The 25,326-nt window shown below is 36.0% G+C and overlaps 1 pseudogene; it reads right to left on the reverse strand.

Annotated features, from left to right (window-relative positions):
• Positions 1–18,567: 18,567 nt before the first annotated feature.
• Positions 18,568–19,276, reverse strand: LOC109272180 (pre-mRNA-splicing regulator WTAP-like; annotated as a pseudogene).
• Between the last annotated feature and the right edge of the window lie 6,050 nt (positions 19,277–25,326).

The following is a 25,326-nucleotide window of genomic DNA, read 5'->3' on the forward strand; positions in this document are numbered from 1 at the left end:
CTTTTTTCCCCAGGATTTTCAGAAATTCTTCTGAGTTTCCCATAGTCAGAGTAAATTATTTTTTTTCTCAAAGGCAGAGGTTTATGAGAGCATATGTTTAATGTTCTGAGTTTCTTTATCAATTCATCACCAGATTAATAGATCTCCCTGTATTTTAATAATAACTATTGTTAATAATTTTAGTGGTATTAAGAATTAAATTATACCAGCCACTCTAATTATGTTACGTGAACTCATTTAATTTTTCACAATTAATGACTGTCTCTATTTCACAGATGGAAAGCATAAGACTCATAAAAGCTAAATACCTTGCTTCAGGTGTCATTGCAGAGCTAGTGGGTGGATCATGTGAATACTTAGCCTTCAGAAGATGTGCACTTTATTGAGGTGTAGAACTGTTACAGGGGCATGGGATGAGAATATATTTGAATGTGAGATAATAATGCTCTGATGTTCCTATGCCACCCACAGCCAAAGGGAAAAAAATGGAATGAGAAGTTAGGAGATTTTTCAATAATTCATTTCTGTATCAGGGCACACATGCATTCAATCATTTTGTTTCACAAAACTCATTTAAAAAAAGCTTATAATTTTGGGTGCATCTGGGTGGCTCAGTCTGTTGAGTATCTGACTCTTAATTTTGGCTCAGGTCATGATCTCAAGGTTGTGGGATCGAGTCCCATATTAAGCCCCTCAATGAGCCCCACATCAGGCTCCATACCTAGTGTGTGGAGCTCCATTAGGTGTGGAGCCTGCTTAAGATTCTATCCCTTTCCCTTTACCACTCACACTTGCTGTCTCTCTCTCTCTCTCTCTCAAAAAAAAAAAAGCGCTTACAATTTTCATCTTACAAGGAAATTATCACTTGTGGTGTAATAAATAGGAATGGCTTTGGATAGTAGTTAAGTCAATTTAGCTCTTGTCTGAATGAAGGTGAGCTACTATCATTGTTATGACTATGGATATTTTTTATTGAGATTATAAAAAGAGTCTAGAAATAGCTGTTATTTGTAAATTTCCATAAATAGACAGCATTCCTGCTTTGTCACTAAACTTAAACTGGAAACAGGATGTGGTTTTCTATTTTAAATTAAAAAAATATCTGGTTTTGTTTAAACCTCAAAAATACTGTGGCAGACCTACTATTTTAACAGACGTTTAATTGAGGCATTTCCCATTTTAATAATGAATAGCTATTTTTTAAATACTGAAACACTATTATTTATTTTTTTTAAAAATTAAGCTCACAGTAATGTGTTCCTTAAGGAAGAAAATAGCTTCTTCAGCTAACTAGAAGTGCCCAAGACCAAGGGAAATAAGTCACCAGACTGTGTGCATTATTTCCCCCTCTCTGAGCTCTATACAGGAATTTTTATCCTTCTTTTACATTATCAGAACGAGCAGAAAAGATTTTTAAATAGTCTGTCTCCAGCTGTCTCCTTTTTGGGTCCCCGGATGATTTCTCTATGTGAAATGTCTTTCATCTTTATTCAGGTGAAAGGTTTACTTGCAGGTTTTCTACAAATGAAACCAACTAAAATCTGCTAAGCTTGGGAATAAAGCTTAGAATCTTTTTGAAGGAGGCTGGCTCATCACCCCTGCTTAGCTCTGCAGAGCACACACTGAGGCACCGCCACCCACCTCGCAGACAAGGGGCAGGTGCCAATTAAAAGGAAGCCAAGCAGGTAGGACCCACATGGGCAATGAAGTATCTCTCTTTATTTGCCAAATAGAGACAACCTGGCCAACAAAAGCACGTTAGGTTGAACTATGATGCTTCTTTACAAGTTACCGGGGGGTATGGGGCCTGAGCAAAACACACGTGATCAATTTTGCCTTTGGTCCCCTGCACTCTTATTTCACCCCTTTCTGAGCTGGCATATACCTCTTTTCTCTTAAGACTTCTTCCAGTTTACCAACACACTCATCTTTTTTCCCTTTCTTTTTCATTACAACCTGTTATCAGTAAAAAAAAAAAGTGATATATTCATCCATTCACTTCAGGGTGAAAATCATGCTTAAGGCTTAATGTCCCTTATGATAATGTGTCATTTTGTGTGACATAATATCTAAGGCTCAAGTCAGGCATATTTAATGATGGGCTATCTGACAACAGTAACAGAGTTGAGAAGAATATTTTGGAAGTGTAAATCCCCCAACATTTAAGAATTATTCACTTATTGTTTATATAAATTGTATACATACACAGACACAATGCTAAGAAGTTCTGGGTATGTGCATGCATGTACGTGTATGATAACGATGGCAGCAGTGGTAAGCAAGATGAGCATGTGGCTATTTATTTCAGTAAAAACTGTCTTAATATACTAATGAGAAAGTAATAAGCAGTGTCTCCTTTAGTTCTACTTTCTTTTTTTCTCTATTAATTTTCACTAACTTTCATCCCTGGCAGTATGACATAGTAGACATCCTAAACGACCTTCTCACTGAAAGCACCTACAACCGCGCAATAAAATATTTTGAAAATATTTTAAAATGGAAGCTGATCTGGCAAGAAAATAAGAAATTCTAAGAAGCTAAAAACAAAGAAAGCAGGAAACATGGGACTTGAGCAGGAAGCAAGCATGTTCTGAAGGGCTTTGCCCTGAGGGTATCTGTCAAATGCTTGAACAGCAATTACATGGGGTTAGATAATTGAGAGGACTCACAATACTCCACTGGGTATACTCACATAAGGTAAAATTTATGATACGGCAAGAGAAAGAAAAACACAAGCAAAACATCAGACAGGCCCAAGACTTAAATACACAACTTCCAGAGTTCTTTCTTGGTGCACAACTCACACTTTGTCCTCAGATTGTTAATTACCACATGGGGAACGGGGTCAGGGTGGGTAATACCTAGGTCTCGGGGGCACTTCTGCCTCGTTGATGGAGGAAGAACTTTTATACTCCTCTGTTAATGTAGCCAAAACCAGTCTGCATCACTGTGCTTAATAGCAGAAACCAAGAGAAACAAAACAGAAATCAGGAACAGACCATTAATCTGTTCATTTTCCATAAACAGGGCTCATAAGGTGATGCGAGTTTCCTCCTGATCTGTCTCATATCCTTGCATAAGACTTACACTAATCATTAGAACAATGTATTCATTTTGACCAAGGGTCACACCAAGGTTCCAAGCACCACTGCAAGCAAGCATGAATTTACAACAGATTCACTGAGATTAATCCTATACCTGCACAAATTACCATTTTTGAGGGCCCTATGGGATTCAAGGGACAGAAAAATTAAAGTCTTGAACGAACTTGGTGAGGGAATCTAATAGGAAACATTATGCATTTTGTTTGGATCCAAATGTCACATTCTGTTTGCAAGGATGAAATAAAAATACATGTGACATACAGAAGAAATAGTAACAATGTCTCTGTCTCAACCTGGGCATTTGGAAAGTGGAGGGAAGTCTTTGCTGAGGATTCATAACTTTATGATGCTCATTTGAATTTGTAATCTAAACTGAATGAAACAAAAATTTATTTCTGGAGGAGCAAAAATAATTTTTATATAAGAACCATTCTTTAGTACAATAATCAAAATATAGATCCCACAGTCCCGTGAGCTTTAAAATCACAAACCACACAAGACAACAAAGAACAGTGAATGTTAGCCACCAGACAAAACTCAACAAATACACAAATACTTGAGATATTGCAATTTCTCAGATATACTATATGAAGTAAATATAGTTATCTTGTTTAAAGAAACAAAATATAGTCATACGAGATAAAATATTAGAAAGCAACAAAATGCCTCAAAAATTGTCCATATGAGTTTAAAAGTTACAGAGTGTGTCTAGAGTCCAAAAGGAGAAAAAAGAAACCAAAGGACCTGGTAGAGTGCAAATACTCAACACATCTGCTTGGAATTTCAGAGAAAAGAGCGAGAGTATGGGGAGTCTTTGTCCACAGGGAAAATTGCAAACCATTCCAGAATTGATGAGAAAATGTCTAATACTTGGACATCCCAGTCGTCTGAAAGTAGAATAAATAAAAACACATGACCCTGGGGCACCTGGGTGGCTCAGTCGGTTAAGCATCCAACTTTGGCTTAGGTCACGATCTCACGGTTCAGGAGTTCAAGCCCTGCATCAGGTGCTCTGCTGTCAGCATAAAGCCTGCTTTGGTTCCTGTCTCCCTCTCTCTCTGCCCCTCCCCTGTGCATGCACACTCTCTCTCAAAAATAAAAATTAAAAAAAAAAAGGCAAATGATCTTTGTGAAGATTTAGAGAGATAAATTTATAAGCATTTGTTATTTCATCAAAACATTGTATGTTAATGTATAAATATATAAATATATAATGTATAGGATATATATGTATATATATAAATATACATAATGTATAGAACTATTGACTCATTATATTGTACACCTGAAATTAACACTGTATGTTAATTTACTTCAATAAAAAAACTTTATAATAAACATACAGGTTATATACACAATGGGCTTTTGTGACTGATAAGAAATGTAATATCAATTCAGTATTTCATTAGTCTTAGCTCTGACCATTTGCCTTGCTCTTTATTTGTAGAATCTTTGCTTCTTATAGTTCTTCCTAACAACAATCACTTATACACAAAAAAACAATATTTGGAGTTCCCTGAAGTAAAAATATTTCCATTTCTTCCTTATCAATATTTCACTTCTCTGTAGAAGGGTCAAAGAGTTTTATTCTCACGGAGCTGTGAGGAGACAATATATTTCTTTAAATTCACCCAGAAGTGGAAATGACTTGTCATATATCATCTCCTCAGAACAGATTTTATTTGCAGAAGAAAGCAAGATTTCCCTAAATGCCTCAAAGGAGGTTAGATAGAGACCAAAGCCAGCTAAGGGGTGAAGGTGGGGATGGGCTGGAAGAGGAAGGAAGGGTATAAAATGGAAACAATTTTGCCCAGGAGACAAATTCCTTTCAAGTGTTAGCCTGAGACTAGATCTTCAACCTTTAAAGCATGGTAACCACTGAACCTCAAAGCTGAGCATGCTAGATTCTTAAGAATAAATCCTGCTATACTATCCTAATATAATCTGTGTATTGGCCAAATGATAGAGAAAGCCTAGCATCCATGCCTTGACTCAGAAAGAAGTAATCTTTCCAATCAGTGTTGTTTTTTTTTTTTGTTTGTTTGTTTTTTCTTAGCGGGTAGCGTCACTATATCACATAAGTACCAGGAATATAAATGATTAGTTTTGCATATCACAGACTATGAACATTCTCGGCTTGTCAAATCTACAATACTGCCCAGAGTACTGTCACCGCTTATTAATTTACCTTTCAAAAAGACAAAAGTACCGTATATACTAAACACACAGCTAAAGTGACAGAGTCCTTTTTGCAACGCAAATAAATATATCACTGTCATTTAGCAATCCTGTGTGTTCAGTTGAATTTTATTTTAGCACTACTAGGAAGTTAAAGGAGGTGAAAATAGAGCGACAGCTCATTGACTTCCCTTGCATACATCTATACCACTTTAATCTTGCACATAAAAGGTCAAGCATAAAATTATTTGCTTGGAGCAGCTGTCCTCGGGGATTTGAATTAACATAGATGGAGAGTACCACATGGAAAAAAAGTTAATTTTACCTTAATTGGATTAAGCCAGGTCCCATCCATACTGAGAGGATGAGGTTACAAAGACTGGAAACTGCTAGGTTGACAGAAAGGGATTAATTCATGGGCTAGCATCAGGTTGTTGACTAATAACATATTGATCGTATCTATAAGATATGCAGAGTGCCTGTCAGGAAGAGACACTTTGGAATTGAAGATCGCTAGCCTATCTGACATGATCAAAGTTAGATTAATATTATTAAGGAGTTGCAAGTGAACTGCATATTGCCTTAGCAACCACAGAAATTTTCGACACGTGTCTGGAACAGACTGACCATCATGAACAGTAGCGAAACTTGTCATTTGGAGGGAAGTGCCTGATTTGTGTTGCTGCTCTCCCCCTTCACCCCCGCCCTTTTCTTCCCTTTAATGTGTTCCAGCAGACATATTGAACTACCACGATTTAATCCCAGTGAAGCCTGCAGGTGGTATTGTCCTTGCATTGAGGAGTTATTAAATTCTTAAGGTCACCATAAAAAAGGTTCCATTAAATTGAGTTAATAAAAACATTGGGCAAAGGTTTGCAAAGAGCACAGGTGTCAAAGCTTTGGGAATTGGAATGTCTCTTATAATATCAGGCTAAAAGAATAATTTAAATCACACCATAGTATAAAGAAGATAAAAACTCTGCATTCTTCAATAAACGTGAAGTTCTGCACCTACTACACATGTGTATAAGTGAATGCTTATATAAGACACTCATTTCTTTGGACATTTTATTTTTTTATCCCCCTCAGCCCCCCCCCCTTTTTTATTTGAGGTCAACTTTGTTCAAAAACTGAGACACCTGGAAAATAGCACCTGATAATAAAAACTCAGTAAGTTGCTAGGAATTTTTCTATGTGTGAAAACTGATTTTTTAAGGGAAAAAAAGATACATGAAAAAAAGCATGACACTTGATTTAGGATGACTCTGGTACTGGCTTGGATGGAGTATGTGAATGTGGATTGGAAAATAGTCTTTAGCATTTAGTTTGAATGATGCTGCTACTGAGATTCTTCATTATACAGCCTATACGCAAAACTGCTCTAATGGCATAAAACATATGGAAGTCTGATTTTTCCCCCATGCATCCCATTTGCATTTACACTGGTATTGTAAACACAGGTTAACAATAGCCTGCTTCCTCTTGCATTGCCTATGGAAGGGGAAACAGGGTAGATTAGCATAATACTATTGTGATAAACATTCTAGGAATTGAGGGTATCACTACTCAATCTGTCCGATTATTAACTTTTAATATTCTATATTTCCAGAGAAAAGTAAAAGACGCCCCTTGTGGAAAGCATGTGACTTTTTAGGATGAATTTACCAACCTCTTTTTAATGACCCACTCTGAAAGTGAATGCTATTTATTTTCTTTTTTTTCCCAAAGTTTATTTTTATTTATTTTGAGAGAAAAGAGAGAGAGGAGGGGAAGGGCAGAGAAAGAGAGAGGGAGACAGAATCTCTCTGCTGACAGCACAGAGCCCAATGTGGGGCTCAAAGTCAGAAATCATGAGATCATGACCTGAGCAGAAGTCAAATGTCAGATGCTTAATTGACTGAGCAACTCAGGTGCCCCTAAAAGTAAATGCTATCTCTTAACTAAAATCTCATCTCCAGTTTGTCTGGGGCACAAGAATACCCAAATGGTCCTAGACTTCATTGCATTCTGTAGCCATGTGACTGTACATGATTTGTGGGGTCCAGTGTAAAATGAAAATATGTGGGGAGGGCAGGGATAAAGGGTGTGCTCAAAAGAAGGAAAGATGTAGTATTAAAGGTAATAATATATAAAGTATTTCTCTTTCTTTTTCTATCTCTCTCAACTTATTGCCGTGTTTTTGTATTTGCTGATTAAGGTCTTTCTAAGTAAAGAAAATAATTTTAATTATTAAATGAATTTTACTCTCCATGTTTATTTTGCTCAATACTAGTTTAAAAACATATATGAGGTCATTTAATGACCATAAGCAGTAGCAGAAGTTCTACAATTCATATTTCATAGTTTTTACATGGATATCTATTTCATTCTTACTGAAGAACTTCTACAAACTAATTCAACTGTTCTTTATTTCACTTCTTGATATGCACTCATGTATCCATACTCTCTATCCTTAGCTTATTTTTTTAATGTTTATTCATTTTTGAGAGAGAGAGAGAGAGAGAGCTCCAGTAGAGGAGGGACAGAGAGAGAGACACATACACAGAATCTGAAGCAGGCTCCAGGCTCTGAGCTGTCAGCACAGAGCCTTATGCAGGGCTTGAACCCACAAACCATGAGATCATGACATGAGCCGAAGTCGGACGCCTAACCAGCTGAGCCACTCAGGGACCCCTTTATCCTTAGCTTATTGATGAGTAAGGAAGGACTGAAAGGAGAAGAATGTATGAATTGCTGTATCTTTCTCTTTCCATCCATGTCATTATCTCAGCATAAGTGAAGACAGGGAATTAACACCAGTGAGAAAGGCTACCACAGAGTTCCTTCATTGTTTCAATATCTTAAAACACCATTGCCTTCTTTCTGCATTCAAAAGAAGTTCTTTTGAAAATTGAAAATTTTGAAAATTTTGAAAAAAATTGGCCTCTCTGGGCTATCAGCACCCCCACTTGCTCAATCTCAGAAATATATACTTAACTTCTACTTATTTGAGTCTTGCTGAACTCCCACCCTTGGAGGATCCACCTTGATTCTCCATGCAGGGGACATGGTGAAGGCTGTTTGCAAATGGTGCAGCAAGAAATGGCAGGCACACATATTGTGTGAATCTCCTCTGGTCACCTGCATGCTTCATTGTCCCATGAGACTTCATTAGCAAAGCAGAAGTTCAAAGAAAAAAAATTATTAAGGATTTCAAAACAGTGACAGAAGGTCATTAAAGCAAATGTGGGACTCATTCTGTGATTTCTTCTTTCTTTTCTAAAATTCCACTTACTTTTGGTTTGAATCCTGCAGTTATTCCCAAAGCACCATCAAATATTTAATTTTTTTTTATTTGTTGCACTTTCATCTTTGTTGGGTCATTCCCTCTTCTGATTACCGATTTTTATAAATTAACATGTAGTTTTATCACCTAGGACACACACACACATACACACACACACACTCACACACACACACACACACACAAAACCCAACACAGTTCCCTGCTTTGCTATCCTTGAATGACTGAGTAATAGCTATGCAGTGACTAGTCAGTGACAGACTTTGAAAAAAAAATGACGATTAATCATGAAAGTGATAGCATCCTTTGTGTTTGCATAGAGAGTTATACACCGAAGAACGAGCAGGAAAGTTTGCACATTCTGTATCTGGTCATATTTGGTGTGTTTGGTAACTGTAATTTGAACTGTGGTGTTGGGGGGGACTAGTGTTATTTAACTAAACAGCAGTAACTGATATTTGTGAATATAAGAACCATGCAAAATGAGGACTGTTTGTCTCATATGTTTTCATGGTGTCAGGAATCCAGGAGTGGCGTAGAGTTTTGGTTTGGGGTTGCTCATCAGGTTGCAGTTGAGAGACAAAACAGTTTTATATCTTAATATATGAAGATAACAGTAATATGAGTTAGAATATAAAATATTATTAATTTAATATAATAAAGTATTATTAGGCAGGGTGCATGGGTGGCTCAGTCAGTTAAGCATCCCATCCGACTTTTGATTTTGGCTCAGGTCATGACCTTGCGGTTCCTGAGCTCGAGTCTGACATCAAGCCCAGCATCAGGTTCCGCACTGACAGTGTGGAGCCTGCTTAGAATTCTCTCTCTCTCTTTCTCTCTCCATGCCCCTCCCCTCACTCACACATGAACTTTCTCTCTCAAAATAAATAAATAAATAAATAAATAAATAAACTTAAAAAATGTTATTTGGCAAGCTATGAAATAAGAAACCCAACATATCAATATATATCAATAAAATACTTAACTTTTCCAATAACAAAACAATTGCAAATCAAACAAGTGCAAACAAGATTTTGCTTTGCAGATTTTTATAATAAAAAGCAATACTGATAACCAACATTGATGAATGTATGTAGGAATAGACACTTTTGTATACTTCCATACAATACAGGCTTTATGGAGAAAAAATATATTCAGACCCTTAAAATTTTTTCTTACTTTTATACCTACCACTTTCCCTTGTAGGAAAATATACTAGGACAATATTAAATAAGTGAAGAAATAAAATCAATAGCACTATCCTAACAACTGGAATATCTGAGCTGTAAATTTTACTCCCCAATTGCTGGGCTCCTTGAAAAACACCTATCTGGCATGTTTTATAAACTGGGCCCTATTTTTAAATTCCATATATACAAAGATAAATAAGACAGTGCATGTTTTGAGAAGGCTTAACATTTACTGTGTGTATGGTGGGTGTATATAATATAATATTGCACCAATTAGCTTTACTAAATGTCTACAATAAAAATAGGTTTCTGTCTCCTAAAAGCATTAGGGCCTGAGGTAAGTTCAGAAGCAAGGACAGAAGATGGATATCGTCTCTTCATGTCCCAGGCAAAGGAATTTGAGAGCAAAAGCAGTGAATGTCTTCCTTTTTCTCCATAGCTTCTGAAGCTCTATAAGAGAAGTCCTTGGTATTTCTCTTGACCATGAGAGGCATCATGCAAATTGTTAATATCTCTTTGCTTTCAAAACTATCTTGGAAGAAGAGTAATAGAATGCTTTAAACTTATATTTTATACTTTATATATATTTTTACATGTAGTCTATTTTTTCATCTTTCACTTTTTCACTACAATTCATGCTTATGATGTACATGAGAAGAGATCATCTCTGTTAATCTGCTTGAACTAAAGAAAGAAACAGTTTGAAACAGGTTAAATGTTATTTCCCAAATCACAAACCACAGAGATAAAGGCTTTTAACATGCAGGTTTTCTGATCACCACTTCAGTATGGTTGTTTTTGTTTGCTTACATTATTTCCCATACGACTTTCTTTGACTATCTTTCTGATCTTTTTTTTCCTAAAGGAGAAGTATCTTCAAATGAAATGAAAAAGAAAAACAGAGGCATTTTTCAAATACATATTAGTTACAAGTGAATATATCCCATGAACCACTATAACTTAGTAAGTACTTCTGTTGCATAGAGAAGGCAAAGTAGCAATTATTAAAGGCAACATATGGCAGGTGTCTTAAAGCTCCAGGGTGACAAAAAACATATGACTTCAGCTCATTATAAGTATTTTCTAAGATCCTCTTAATTGCTGTAGTAATTAAAATTTACCATTTTTTGTGAAAATGCCAACTGACTTATTACAATGGAGTAAATACATGCTTTGAATTACTAAGTTTACATTAAAATGCACACTGTAAGAATAGCAAAGGGTCTCTCTATATCTATATTTGTATCTTTATTCTGTATCAATCTATATCTATCCAAATATATAGATATAAATCTCTCTTTATATATATAGAGTCTATCCAAATATATAGATATAGATCTCTCTTTATATATAGAGAGTACCTGACTTTCTCTATCCCTCTCCCTCTCCCCCTCCTTGTATGTGTGTGTATCATATAAAGAAGCTTTAGAGTTTAAATCCTTCTCTTACAAACCATGTCTCATTTTTATTTTCTATATGTTGTAATCTTGTTCTTCAGTATTTTTTGATTAGTAAAATATGCTGTGTGTGTTTACAATGTACTGGTAAAGGGTAGTAATTAGCATTAAGAAAATTTATTAATTCAGATCAACAAGACAGCTCAATTTTCCAGATTACATAGTACTATTGGTAACACCACTGTGATTAAAAAAAATGTTCACTGTATTAAAATACAAATGAAAATATGATAATATGTATTCACATTTTAATTCTGGGATCCCACACAACCAGGGGAAAAAAACTTTCCAAAAGAAATTGGATTTCTTTTAACTTTAAACTTTTCATGTTGTTAAATATTTCAGGTTATTGGATACCCTTGAGAAAAGTTGTTTTAACAATATAATTTTAAATTCATGACAACATAACCACTTGAAATTGGTTTTCAAGTTAGGGTTTAGTTTTTATTTGTTTAATCAATCCAAGCTTTATGAAACTCTTGATGGCCTATAAATAGCTAGAAACTTTTTTTTAAAAGAAGAAAAGAATATTTAATGTTGTAAGAAAAATGCTTTTCATAAATTTAGTAAAATGTGAACACTAGTTCTTTCATAAATTATAGCTCAAAAAGGATCAGATATAAATGTAAAATGTTTGAAAATGTAAAAAATGTAGTATCTTAACCTAAACTAATTTTACATTTTAAACACTCAGGTTGTATCAGTTAAGGTTCTGTACAGGAAGACAGTCTATTTAGGTTTTTGTTTTTTGGCATTTTTAGCAGAAAATGGAAGTGTTATGAAATCAGAGATCACCTCTGAAAATAGTGAGTTTGAGCACAATCTCTTAACTGTACTCTGTCTCTCTAAAAATTGGAATTAAGAAACCACTGTCACAACTGTAGCCCAACATCAACAAAATGGTGACTAGACACCTAGAATGCTAAGGCCAGCCAGCTCCACAGATTCGTGATATAAATGAAGCTTTGACTGGACACTGAACACTGAATCTAGTGCAGCAACTTCTACCTATAATTCAATCTATAAGACTTTGTTGGAGAGCAAAAATGTCCAGAGTACTTCAGCCAGAGTTACCAGGAACACAAAAGCCAATTTAAGAATTGAAAACAGAGGATTTAATGAAGATGATTTGTTTTCTGAGAAGCCAAGGGTGAATAGTGATCCCTTCCCCATCTCCCAAAATTAAAGACCAAGAAACATGGCTAGTCCTATTAAGAAAAGAAAATAAGGAGGAAATGTCACCAGACTTCAGAGCCCATAATTATCCAGGAACCATGGTGGGCATTCCACTTTGGAGGGGAGGCATAAAGAAGTTGTATTAGCTGTAAGAGACATAGCTTGAGGCAGAAGGAGAGGGAGACATGTTCTGTATCTTCCTTTCTCATGCCACTCAATATTATGACTTTGGTTTCCATTAACTAGGAATATTGGGGAAATTTCACTGGGGAAGTAAATGAAAACCTAGCTTTAAAATGTTGGCTTCCAACTTAATTGGCAGAACACAATTCACGTCATGAACTCAAATGAAAAAGGAGTTGGGAAGTGGTTTCCAAGTTTGCAGTCTACTTATAGAAAGGTCCACTAAACTACTAGAAAGGGGCTTAGTGCCAGTTCATCATACCCAACATAGTCCATCTGTTCAGTTTCTCAATATCTATCCTTAAATTTCAAGACAATAACATGTTTTTAGCTAGCATGAGCAACTATATCTCTTAAAAATGAAAAGATTAGGGGCACCTGGGTGGTTCAGTTGAGTGAGTGTCCAACTCTTGATTTTGACTCAAGTCATGATACCAAGGTCACTGGATCAAACCCCTTGTCAGGCTCCACAATAAGTGTGGAGCCTGCTTGGGATTTTCTCTCTCTCTCTCTCTTTCTCTCTCTCTCCCTCTGCTCCATACCCCATTTGCATGCTCTAAAATAAAAATAAATTGGAGTGCCTGGGTGGCTCAGTTGGTTAAGAGACTGACTCTTAATTTTGGCTCAGGTAGTGATCTCATGGTTGGTGAGATTGAGCCCTGTGTCAGGCTCTACACAGAACATGGAGCCTGCTTGAGATCCTCTCTCTCTCTCTCTCTCTCTCTCTCTCTCTCTCTCTCTCTCTATTTCTGCCCCTCCCTTGCTCACACACACACACTCTCTCTCTCTCTGTCAAAATACATAAACTTAAATGAAATAAAATAAATATTTAAATAATGGAAAGTTTATTATCCCCTTACAAGATGGAAAGACCTTCAAAGATATTGACTAATCATTCCATATATTAATGAAGTTTATTCTTCCATTTAGTTGCATTTTCTCTTTGATAATCAGCCAACTTAAGTGTAAATTATAAAGCTACCACCAATGTAATTCTTATATAAAGTGATAAAAGAAAGAAAGGGAAAAATTGGAATGCATATATGTTAGAAAAATTTGGAAAGCTATTACAGAATTATGCCTGATATTTATAATGTTTTCCATTATCCTCTCCGTTTTCTCTTTTCTCTCAATTGGCACTTCAGCTGCAAAAAGAACTTAACTGACATCCACATAATTGTCACCTTGTCTACTTGAATAGCAAGAACATCTTAATGCCACAAAGCCAGGTTTTTTGTTTGTTTGGTTGGTTAGTTTTCATGTTTGGTTCCTTTTTTAAATATATATTTAAAACTCCTTAATTCAAGACATTTTTCTGAGAATCTAATCCCGATGAGCTGATAGACGTATTTTCACCACTCCTCCAATTTGAGCATTTCTAGGTGCTTGAACATCTGTATACAGTAAAAAGCATGAGCATCAGTATCAGTGTCCTGAGACCATCTCTTCCTCCTATCAAACTGACAGCCTAGATGTACCACTCAAAATCTTCTCCAGTTGGAAGAATCCCTTTTCCTTGAATAAGGATGTAATAAAGCAACAATACACTCTTGGTAGATGCTGTTGCAATCTATGGGTACTTGATTCAAATATTTTCTTGTGTGGTCAGGTGAGGGTGAGTTAGCAATACACATAGAGTAAATACACCGTACAAGCAATCTATTCATACCACCAGTGCCTTCATCACCTGCTGAGACTTATCTAATGATTACCACTTCCACATGATGCTTTATGTTGCATACACTTACCTTGATGACTTGGTTGGACATATATAAAGCATCTAGTTCATTATAGGATATCCAAAGAACAAAGAACATATAGTATATCATGCTCAGGTATTCAGTCTCCAGAAAGGTCCAGTAGCAACTTCCATTTTAAATTAAATCTCCAAGATATACATTTGTCTCTTCTCTTTAATTCATGTAGAATAACAAATATCAAAATGCTACTGGTGGTAAGCGAATTGATTATATTTACTTCCCTTTGCTTTTATTTTTATTTATTCTATTTTTTTTATTTTAGAGAAAGAGCATGTGAACAGGGGAGGGGGCAGAGCAACAGAGAGAGAGAGAGAGAGAGAGAGAGAGAGAGAGAGAGAGAATCTTAAGCAGGCTCCATGCTCAGCATGGAGACAGATGCAGGGCTTGATCCCACAAATCATGACCTGAGCTGAAATCAAGAGTTGGACACTCAATGACTGAGCATTCCAGGCCTCCCTGCTTTTAAACATGCAATGTGTTTTATCAAAAAATCTAAGCTTTAAATCACTGGAAGCTATATCATCATGACCATCATCACCTTCATCATCATCACTATTATTTACTATCTCTGTTAAAATTTCTATATAGTTCCCTTTCCATATAATTCAACTTTTATGCCTTTATAGACACATATTTTTTAAAAAAGTTTCCACAACTGTTATAGTATAAGATCATTTTTAACATGGATTGTTCAATGAATGTTTACAGAGCCCTCATAAACGTGACTAGTGCCTTATAAAAGAGACCCCAGAGAGCTGTCTTGTCCCTTTTGTCATATGAGGACGCAATGAAAAGACAGCCAGCTATGAACTAGGGAGCTGACCCTTATCAGACACCAAATTGTCCAGAGTCTTGATTTTGGATTTAGCTTCCAGAATTGCAAGAAATAAATGACTTATTTAAGCCACCCAGTTTATGGTCTTTTGTTATAGCTTTCTGAACAGACTATATAATCCCAAAATTGAAAGTGGGATCTTGACAGATACTTGGTTACATACCTCCAAAAATTGAAAGCAGGGTCTTTACAGATATTTATACACTCTTATTCATAGCAGAATAATTCAAAATACATAAAAGATGGAAGTAACGCAAGTGATTCATCCATTTAAGAGATGGATGAAAAAACAACATGGTATATACACACAGTGGGATATTATTCATCTTCAAAAATGAAAGACATTCTAACATGTGCTGTCTGGTTGGACCTTAGAGACATTATGGTAAATGAAATAAGCTACTTATATATTTTATTTGGAGAATTATTGATTCAAATCTTTTGTCCATTTCAGAATTGGGTCATTGATCTTTTTTAATGTTTTATTTATTTTTGAGAGAGAGATAGACAGATACAAGTTGGTGGGGGGCAGAGAGAGGGAGACACAGAATCTGAAACAGGCTTCAGGTTCTGAGCTGTCAGTACAGAGCCCAATGTAGGGCTCAAACTCATGAAACGTGAGATCATGACCTGAGCTGAAGTCTGATGCTCAACCAACTGACCCACCCAGGTGCCATGGGTGATTTGTCTTTTATTATTGACTGGTAAGAATTCCTTACCTATGTTTTTCTTTTGACACTTTTGCAGTTGGTGGCATACATAAGAAACTATTGCCTAACTCAAAATCACAGATGTTTACTTCTATGCTTACTTTAATTTTTTATCATATTTAACGGTTACATTGAGGTCTAGGATTCATTTTGAGCACATTTTTGTGTATTGTGTGAAGCATGAGTCCAAATTCATTATTTTGCATGTAGATATCTGGTTGTCCAGCACCATTTGTTGAACAAACTATTTTCCCCATTCAATTGTCTTGGCACCTCTGTCAAAAATCAATTGACCATAGGAGCACCTGGGTGGCTCAGTCGGCTAAGCATCCGACTTCAGCTCAGGTCACAATATCGCAGTTCGTGGGTTTGAGCCCTGCGTCAGGCTCTGTGCTGACAGCTCAGAGCCTGGAGCCTGTTTCAGATTCTGTGTCTCCCTCTCTCTCTGACCCTCCCCCATTCATGCTCTATCTCTCTCTGTCTCAAAATAAATAAACGTTAAAAAAAAGTTAAAAAAAATCAATTGACCATAAATATAGGGTGTATTTCTTGACTCTTAATTCTACTTCACGATCTATGTCTGTCCTTTTGCCAGTACAATGCTGTCTTGGTTATAGTAACTTCATAGTATCAATTGAATGTGAGTCCTCCAAATTTTTCTTTTTTTTTTTCAAGATAATTTTGGTTTTTCTGGGTCCTTTGAATTTATATACAAACTTTAGGATCAGTTTTTTAATTGTGCAAAACATTAGCAGGAATTACATAGGAATTGCATTGAATTTATAAATCAGTTTGGGGAGAACTGCCATTTAAGTGTTAAAACTTGAAACATAGGATGTCTTTCTACTTGTTTATATCTTTAATTTCTCTCAGTATGCTTTGAAATTTTCAGTGTGTGAGCCTTGCATTTCTCCTGTTAAAATTATTCCTAGTTATTCATTTTTTTGTTGCTGTTATTAATTGAATTGTTTCCTTATTTCATGTTCAAATTGTTAATTGCTGGCATATAAAAAACAGCTGATTTTTGTAAATCAATCTTGGATCCTGCCACATTGCTGAACTGCATTAATAGTTCAGATAATTTGTGTGTGTGTGTGTGTGTGTGTGTGTGTGTGTGCGCATTCCTTTGGATTTTGTATATCCAAGATTGGGTCACCCACCAATAAAAATAGTTTTATTTCTTTCTTTATAATCTGGATGTGTTTTATTTTTTTTTCTTACCTAATTGCCATGGCTAGAATCTTCAGTAAAATGTTAAGTGGAAGAGGTAAAAATGGGCATCATTTTGCTTTTTCTTATTTTAAGAGGAAACATTCAGCCTTTCTTCATTAAATACCCTGTTAGTTGTGAATGTCTTACAAACTACTTTCTCAGACTTGGAGGATTCGAATGTATTCCTAGTTGTTAAATAGTTTTATCATGAAAAGGCACAGAACTTTTCAAATGTTTTTCCCATATCTGTTGAGATGATCACATAGCTTTTATCATGTGTTCTATTAATATATAGGATTACATTGATTGATTTTTGTATCTTAAATCTACTTTGCATTTCTCAGATACACTCCACTTAATCACTGTGTATAATCCTTTTTATATGTTGCTAGATTCAGTCTGTCAGTATTTTACTGATGATAATCTGTATTTGTAATAATAAAGGATATTTATCTTGTAGTTTCTTGTATTTTTTCAAGGCATATTTAATTTAATATCAAGAATGCAATACAAAAGTCCAGATACAATGAAGGAAACCCAGTCTTCCATTAACAGCAACAACAATGCTCTTTCAAAATGTGCCTGTTGAATGGAATGAGGATCTAATTTCACTACAGGAAAAAAAAAAAAAAAAAAAAAAAACCAGTCTCATCACAGCCAGTATCCTTACACAATCTAGTAGTGAAATGAATTTTTATAATGCTTCAAACAGTTTCAACCTGAAGTTTGACACCACATCTATATGTTCATACAGTCCTCAATAAGATTATCTACAACATTAGCAACCATTCAAAGAACAAATCATTGATTAAAACGACATTGACTTAAGGCTCAATAAAGTAATATAGAGCTCCAAACTAAATGGTTAAATATATGAACTATTTGCACTGACATCTATTATTTGATTCATGACTATTAACATTTGTTCTTAGCAAATAAACCCTTTCTTTTAAATTTTTTATGCTTATTTTTGAATGAGGGAGAGAGAGAGAGAGAGAGAGAGAGAGAGCCAGCTAGGGAGGGGCAGAGAGAGACAGAGACACAGAATCCAAAGCAGGCCCAGGCTCCGAGCTGACAGCACAGAGACCGACGCAGGGCTTGAACCCAGGAACCTTAAGATCATGACCTGAGCTGAACTCAGACACTTGACTGACTGAGCCACCCAGGTGCCCCGCAAATATACGCTTTTAAGGCAAAATTCACCTCTTTTGAGTTTTGACCCAGAAGTCAATTTGAATCACAAAGTCCACAGCCTTATTGGCAAAACTGATATAAAGCGTCTCTAAGTCACTATGCTCAGGTTAAGAGTGATGCATATCCCATTTTTACATTTTACCGGAATTTTACATGTTCAATTCATGATTTTAAATCTCTATGTTTCTTTCCTTTAAATGGAAGATACAGTGTGCCACAGACCTAAGACTTCGGTTTCTTCCTCTATTTTCTTCAAACAGTACATTTCTCAGGTGTCTACATGTCCTAGAAGGGGGGGTTTTCAGAGGTGGCAATTTCTTCAGAATAGTCCCATGCCATCAGGCCTCAGAAACAAGGGGAGAGGGTAGAGAAAAAAGCTCAAACACAAGGTTCATTTGGTCAGTTTTATATTAACCATTTCAAGCTGGATAGCATAAGAATGTGGCTTTTTTTGGCTCAAGAAATCTGAGTCTTGGTGTGGAAACCAGTATTTGGCTGTCCCACCACAGCTTTCTCCTTGGGGGTTTTCAGCCAAATCCTGACAGGGGAGTATGATTTGTTTACCTGTCAGGTGTGAACTTCTAGTCACTCAGTTCATTTTGGGCTTGTTCCAGTTTGTCTTCAGTCTATTACAGTTCACTTTTCATTTTTAGGAAAAAACAAGTTCATCCCTGGGTCTATCCTTGTTGATCCCAGTTGGGCATCACTAGGTTTCTGGGCTTGCTTGAGGTACTGGATTTGAGTAGTACACTCTTGCATCTATCTCTCTTCTTGGTTGATAGTCTCATTACAAGGATGTTTTCCCAGTGAGCTTCAGGTTTTCTTCAGACTCCCTTAAGCCAGTTACATCATTAGAATTAAGATCTGTGTATTTGTCCTCCAGAGTCTGGACCTAGGCTTCATATTGTTTCCATCTTAGAATTAACTCATCAAGTGCCATAACTTTGAAGTATGTTTCATTCAAACCTTTTGGGGGAGGTTCCTCCTTGGTCATCTTGGATCCTCTCTAGACAGAGCCCTTGCTTGTGATGCCTACTCACAGAGGCCAAGGCCATGCTGCAGGACTGCAGCCCAGGCCTCCAGACCAGCCCCTGACCCTTTCCACTCTCAGAGCCCTGCGCCCCTCCCCCTTTCACTCTCCGCGACCCACCCCCCTTCCCACCCTCCTCGCCCTCCTGCTCTTCTTTCTGCTGCAGCCCTGGCACTCCACTTTATGTGCAGGTCTCTCTGCCATTCAGTGAAATACAGTTTTCTTGTAGTAGTTTTGTCTGGTTTGCATATCACAGTAATAGTGGCCTGATAGAATAAGTTGGGAAGTGTTATCTATTTTTTGGAAGAGTTTGTGAAGGATTCCTATTAAGTCTTTTTTTTTTTAACGTTTTTATTTATTTTTGAGACAGAGAGAGACAGAGCATGAGCAGGGGAAGGGCCAAGAGAGAGGCAGACACAGAATCTGAAGCAGGTTCCAGGCTCCGAGCTGTCAGCACAGAGCCCAATGCGGAGCTCGAACTCACAGACTGTGAGATCATGACCTGAGCTGAAATCAGACGCTTAACCGCTTAACCAACTGAGGCTCCCAGGCGCCCTGCTATTAAGTCTTTTAAAAAATATTTGGAGGAATTTATTAGTGAACTCATCCAGGCCTGGATTTCTCTCTCACTCTCTCTTCTCTGACACACTCTCTCTCTTGTACTAGTTGAATCTCTTTGCTCGTTATAGATCTATTCAGATTACCTAGAAATAGAGAGGGGATTTTGATTTCTGAAACTGTAATTGCAATTCTTTTACCATATTGTCTTGTTTTAGAGGGAGTTCGCACAGTTTTTCACTCTGCCATTACAGAAGGTGATCTGGGTCAGAGGAAAGTTGGTTTTAACTCGTGGTTATTGTGAAGATAGAAAACTTTGGGCCAGTAATATTTAAATTTTTTTTCAACATTTATTTATTTTTGAGAGACAGAGAGAGACAGAGCATGAGCAAGGGAGGAGCATAGAGGGAGGGAGACACAGAATCGGAAGCAGGCTCCAGTCTCCGAGCTGTCAGCATAGAGCCTGACGCAGGGCTTGAACTCACAAACCATGAGATCATGAACTGAGCCGAAGTCGGACGCTCAACCGACTGAGCCATCCAGGTGCCCCTGGGCCAGTAATATTTTAATGAAGAAACTTTGTAATATAAGAATATGATATTTTAAAAATATGCAGTAAAAAGGGCAATCAGTAATCAATGCAAAGGTTAAATATGTAGCACCTTAATTTTATCACAATCTAATTCTTGTAAAGGGAGACCACGATTAAGTAAATAGTTGTGGATTAAAGGATGAAAATCCTTCTTATAAAATATTAAAATGGGTCACAAGTATTTGACTACCTGAATTATTCCATTAAATATCTGAAGTTACCATATGACTTGAAGGTAAACACCAACTTTATCCTAAAGCTGAGGGCATCAGCCTTCTAAGGCAGATGATTAATTAATGGAGCTTTTGATTCCAAGTTTAATAATTTATTTGCCTATCAATGCCGCCATAAAATCCCAGAAGCTCTTTACAAAATTTGCAACGAGATAGAGTTAGCAGGTGCTATTGAGAGAATATTCAAGTTTCCTTAACAAAATGCCAGAGGTTGATTGTTGACCAACTGGGGAAGACCTATGAGATCCTTCCAGTGTACACAAAAGGAATGAATTCATAATTAAATTACAGTTAATCACAGATGGTTATTTTACAGCAGGTGCTCAACTTTGAAAGTGTGGTTCTGGACTATTTTTGTTCCAACATGGTGTTCAATCCCTGTTGGTTAGCTGGCAATATTTACGGTTAGGAAAATATTTCTTTATGGTGGAAATTTTATTTCACCTTCCATAAATATATAAAATATTATCTCATATAGTAATTCACATAAATTTTGTAAGCATATACACTGCTGTTTCAATATTTTAAAAAATACTGAAAGATATAGTTTAATTATTTATCATATTCACAACCCCCCTGGATTCAGAAATAGTCATGCAAAGGTATTAGCAGGATTATGTGAAATGGAACCAAATTTTTAAAATTAAAAATTGATCAAGTTTAGAAAAATTTGGTAACTCATATAATCAACAACACCTTCATTGACAAAATATAGGCTTATTCTTGTCACATTTCACTTTCAAACAACTTAATAGAATAAGCACAAGCTAACATAATATTGAATTATTGGTACGGTAATCATTATAATGTATGAAGGGAAAGAGTGGGGTACATAATTTTTTACATGTTTAAAAAATTATTCACATTCTGTATTATTCACATTCTGTAAATAATAACTTGCTCAGCAAAACAGGTCCTTCTTCCTGAATATCATAAATATAAAGCTGATCTTGATACATCTATTTCAGGGCCTAATTATTAAAAATCTATTAAATTCAAGATTCCTGGCTAAATGCAAGTTATAATTGCATTTTCAGTTTTGGGATTTCATTATGGACTTATTAATATTCCACATTTTTATAGGTAGCCACTAATTACCCATTTCTTTCATGTCTCTCTATATGCCTCTCCTAATCCTTGGTCTGGAAAGAGGAGTTCAATATTCTTCTTCCTAATTGCTTTGGCACTGCTTTCTGGCAATATTGCTTTCAATCTGTTATTTTCTGCAATGATCCAAATAGGTATTTGTCTCTCTCTCTCTCTCTCTCTCTCTCTCTCGCACGCACACACACACACACGCGCACATGTACAAGCGCACACACACACACACACACACACACACACGCATGTATAGAGAAAACCATCTCTAGCACCCTATTGTGGGAGAAAAGCCCTCATCAGATTCTTGGAAGAAAATTGGAATAGCTTTTTCTAGGCAAGAAAGTGCATGGAATGATATAAGTAAAGTGGTGTCAGATCTGAGAACACCCTCACCAACTGTGAGACTTTGGTGAGACTGAATCACATAAACAGAAATGAAGGAATCATGTCTATCAGCAAAACATTCATTGAGAAACACAGAATAAACTAAAATATTAGCAGAATCGATAAAGGCATTTCAAATCAAGACTTTGGGAAAAAACAAAAAAAGTTCAAAACTTGTGTCAGAGTTTGACCGCTGACTTCCTTTCTCAAAGAGAACATTCTTGTACTAGATAGACTGAACCATGAACACCACTCCATTATATATAGATATGCCAATTTTTCTTACTTCTCTTACAATTTACCCTGTGCATATGTTATTCCTTTTTCCTGGAATGATTTCTCCCTCCTTCTACCTACAACTTTATGTCTCTCCCAATTTTTTTCTACCCCCAATTCCAGGCCAGTAATACCTCTAATCCTTAAATTATGCTAGTCACAAGTTATATCAGGGAAGCATTCCTAGATAATATCTATTCAAGATTCAACCATATGATTTTTCTGTGTTATTTTTGAAACACTCAATATTGGTACCAAAATTGCACTTTGGGCCTATATTGAAATTTTCTTCTTATTTATCAACTGTGTACTCCTAATGTAGGGGGTGATTAAATAATAACCTTAATACCCAGCATGGTGCCTGTCACATAGGTGCTGGTACTGAATAACTTGGATTTCTTTTTAACAAGTAAATATGTTATGCTAAAAAGCAACACTTCTGTGGCTTTAAAGCTTTTCTTGTTCAATTGCTTTCTACCCTTAACTATAGAAGAGGAATACAAAGTAAGAACACCACATTATTAGTTGTGAAATACCTGCTACTTTGAAAAACTATAAATAGTTTATATATTTAATGTATAGTAGCTACCAGCTGTGTTGTCAATACAGAAGATGTGATGTTCCTTTTTTAATCAGAGAAAACTATGGCTATTGCTCTGTTGAACCTCTGACTATTGTAAGGAAATAAAAGTATTATGCACATACACATTCAGATTGGATCCAAAGGTTGAGAAAAGCATAGCTTATCTAACTCATATCTAATGGTTAGTTTATTGCCTATGTCATTCCAAAAACTATTTAGAATGGGCATTTATCATCTTTATTATAAATCTACCTACTAGAATTCTTAGTCTGATGTGTACATTTTACAATGTAGGTTTTAACAATAAAAGGCACTTCTGGAGGCTTTAAGAGATTCAATGCACAAAACATTCCCCATACCTGAGTGAATTCCATACCTCAAATAAATCTTATATAAAAGCAAGTAGATATACTGGGGTCTAATATCACCAGTTTCACATGACCTACATTTTGAAAACACCTCAGTAAGTAGCATGCTTTGAAGACAATGATTATATTTCCTAAAAAGCTGCCATGGCAACTGATTTCCTATTAGTCAAAATGATATTTATACATTTATAAAGTAGGTTTTCTATAGAATGTCAGCTTTTAAAAATTACAACCCTATTAGTCATGATGATATCTGAGCTGTAAGCAGATCTACCCTTATATTTATTTGCACTGACAAAATTACTGAGGTGTAAATTAGTGAACTGTTTTGCCTATATTTTGTAAACTGTTATGGAAATAGTCAATTGTATATTCCAAATTACCCATTAAAATTACATTAAATATGTTTTTATAAAAAAATTTATGCTTTATACATAGAAACACATAGAATGTTTAGATATAACTCCTGTCCTCAGGTGTTTTCATGTATTAAGTGCTCCAACACTACAGTAAATACAAGTGAGTTTTTTTTTTAATATATGAAATTTATTGTCAAATTGGTTTCCATACAACACCCAGTGCTCATCCCAAAAGATGCCCCCTTCAATACCCATCACCCACCCTCCTCCCTCCCACCCCCCATCAACCCTCAGTTTGTTCTCAGTTTTTAAGAGTCTCTTATGCTTTGGCTCTCTCCCACCCTAACCTCTCTTTTTTTTTTTCCTTCCCCTCCCCTATGGGTTTCTGTTAAGTGTCTCAGGATCCACATAAGAGTGAAAACATAAGGTATCTGTCTTTCTCTGTATGACTTATTTCACTTAGCAAAACACTCTCCAGTTCCATCCATGTTGCTACAAAGGGCCATATTTCATTCTTACTCATTGCCACATAGTACTCCATTGTGTATATAAACCAAAATTTCTTTATCCATTCATCAGTTGATGGACATTTAGTCTCTTTCCATAATTTGGCTATTGTTGAGAGTGCTGCTATAAACATTGGGGTACAAGTGAGTTATTTTGGACATAGTTGATGACATATAGGTCTTAATAAAGAAGGTAACAGAGAGTATAGTCAGTGGTATTGTAATAGCATTGCGTGGTAACAGATGGTAGCTACACTTGCGGTGAGTGTAGGGTAACATACAGAGTTATTGAATCACTATGTTGTACAGCTGAAACTAATGTAGCATCATGGGTCAATTATATTCAAATTTAAAAACAGTTGTATGTGTGCTTAAAGTGGATGTTCTCCCTTTTTTTCCATGAGACAAATAAAGATTTTGAGTTATAATATCTCAATTCCTGATCCTCCCTTACAGAAAATCTTAAGTATATGGAGAAATTCTCTACCTGTGTCTTAATGGAGAGCTCACACATTGATGCCCCCATGGACAAATGTTACACAGTGATTTTTTTATTAAAGAAATTGAACCAATACTAAAGAATTATAGAATTCACAGAAACATGTAAATTGTGTTCTTTTTTAAAAAATTTTATTTATTTTGAGAGATAGCGAGCACAAACAGGGGAGGGTCAGAGGGAGAGGGAGGGATAGAATCCCAAGCAGGCTCTGTGCTGCCAGCTCAGAGCCCCATGTGGGGCTCGAACTCACAGACCGTGAGATCATGACCTGGGCTGAAGTCAAGAGTCAGACGCTTAACCGACTGAGCCACCCAGGTGCCCCAAAATTGGGTTATTTTCTTGAAAAGTAAGATCAGGTCTCTTTTATTGAGTATCCATTTTCTGATTTACATATTTATTGTCTCCTGGTGCTAAGAGTGATTATCATTGGCCATTTATGATAGCGCTTTCACTGATATATATCTTTTAAAGACACGATATTCATGACACTACTAAGAGTTGGAAAACAAAAGATAATCTGAGAAAGCCACAGTTTTTGTTTTGTTTTGTTTTTAA

This window comes from Panthera pardus, unplaced genomic scaffold (assembly GCF_024362965.1).
Source record: "Panthera pardus isolate Hobbes unplaced genomic scaffold, ASM2436296v1 HiC_scaffold_11, whole genome shotgun sequence".
In the NCBI taxonomy this organism is placed as follows: Eukaryota; Metazoa; Chordata; class Mammalia; order Carnivora; family Felidae; genus Panthera; species Panthera pardus.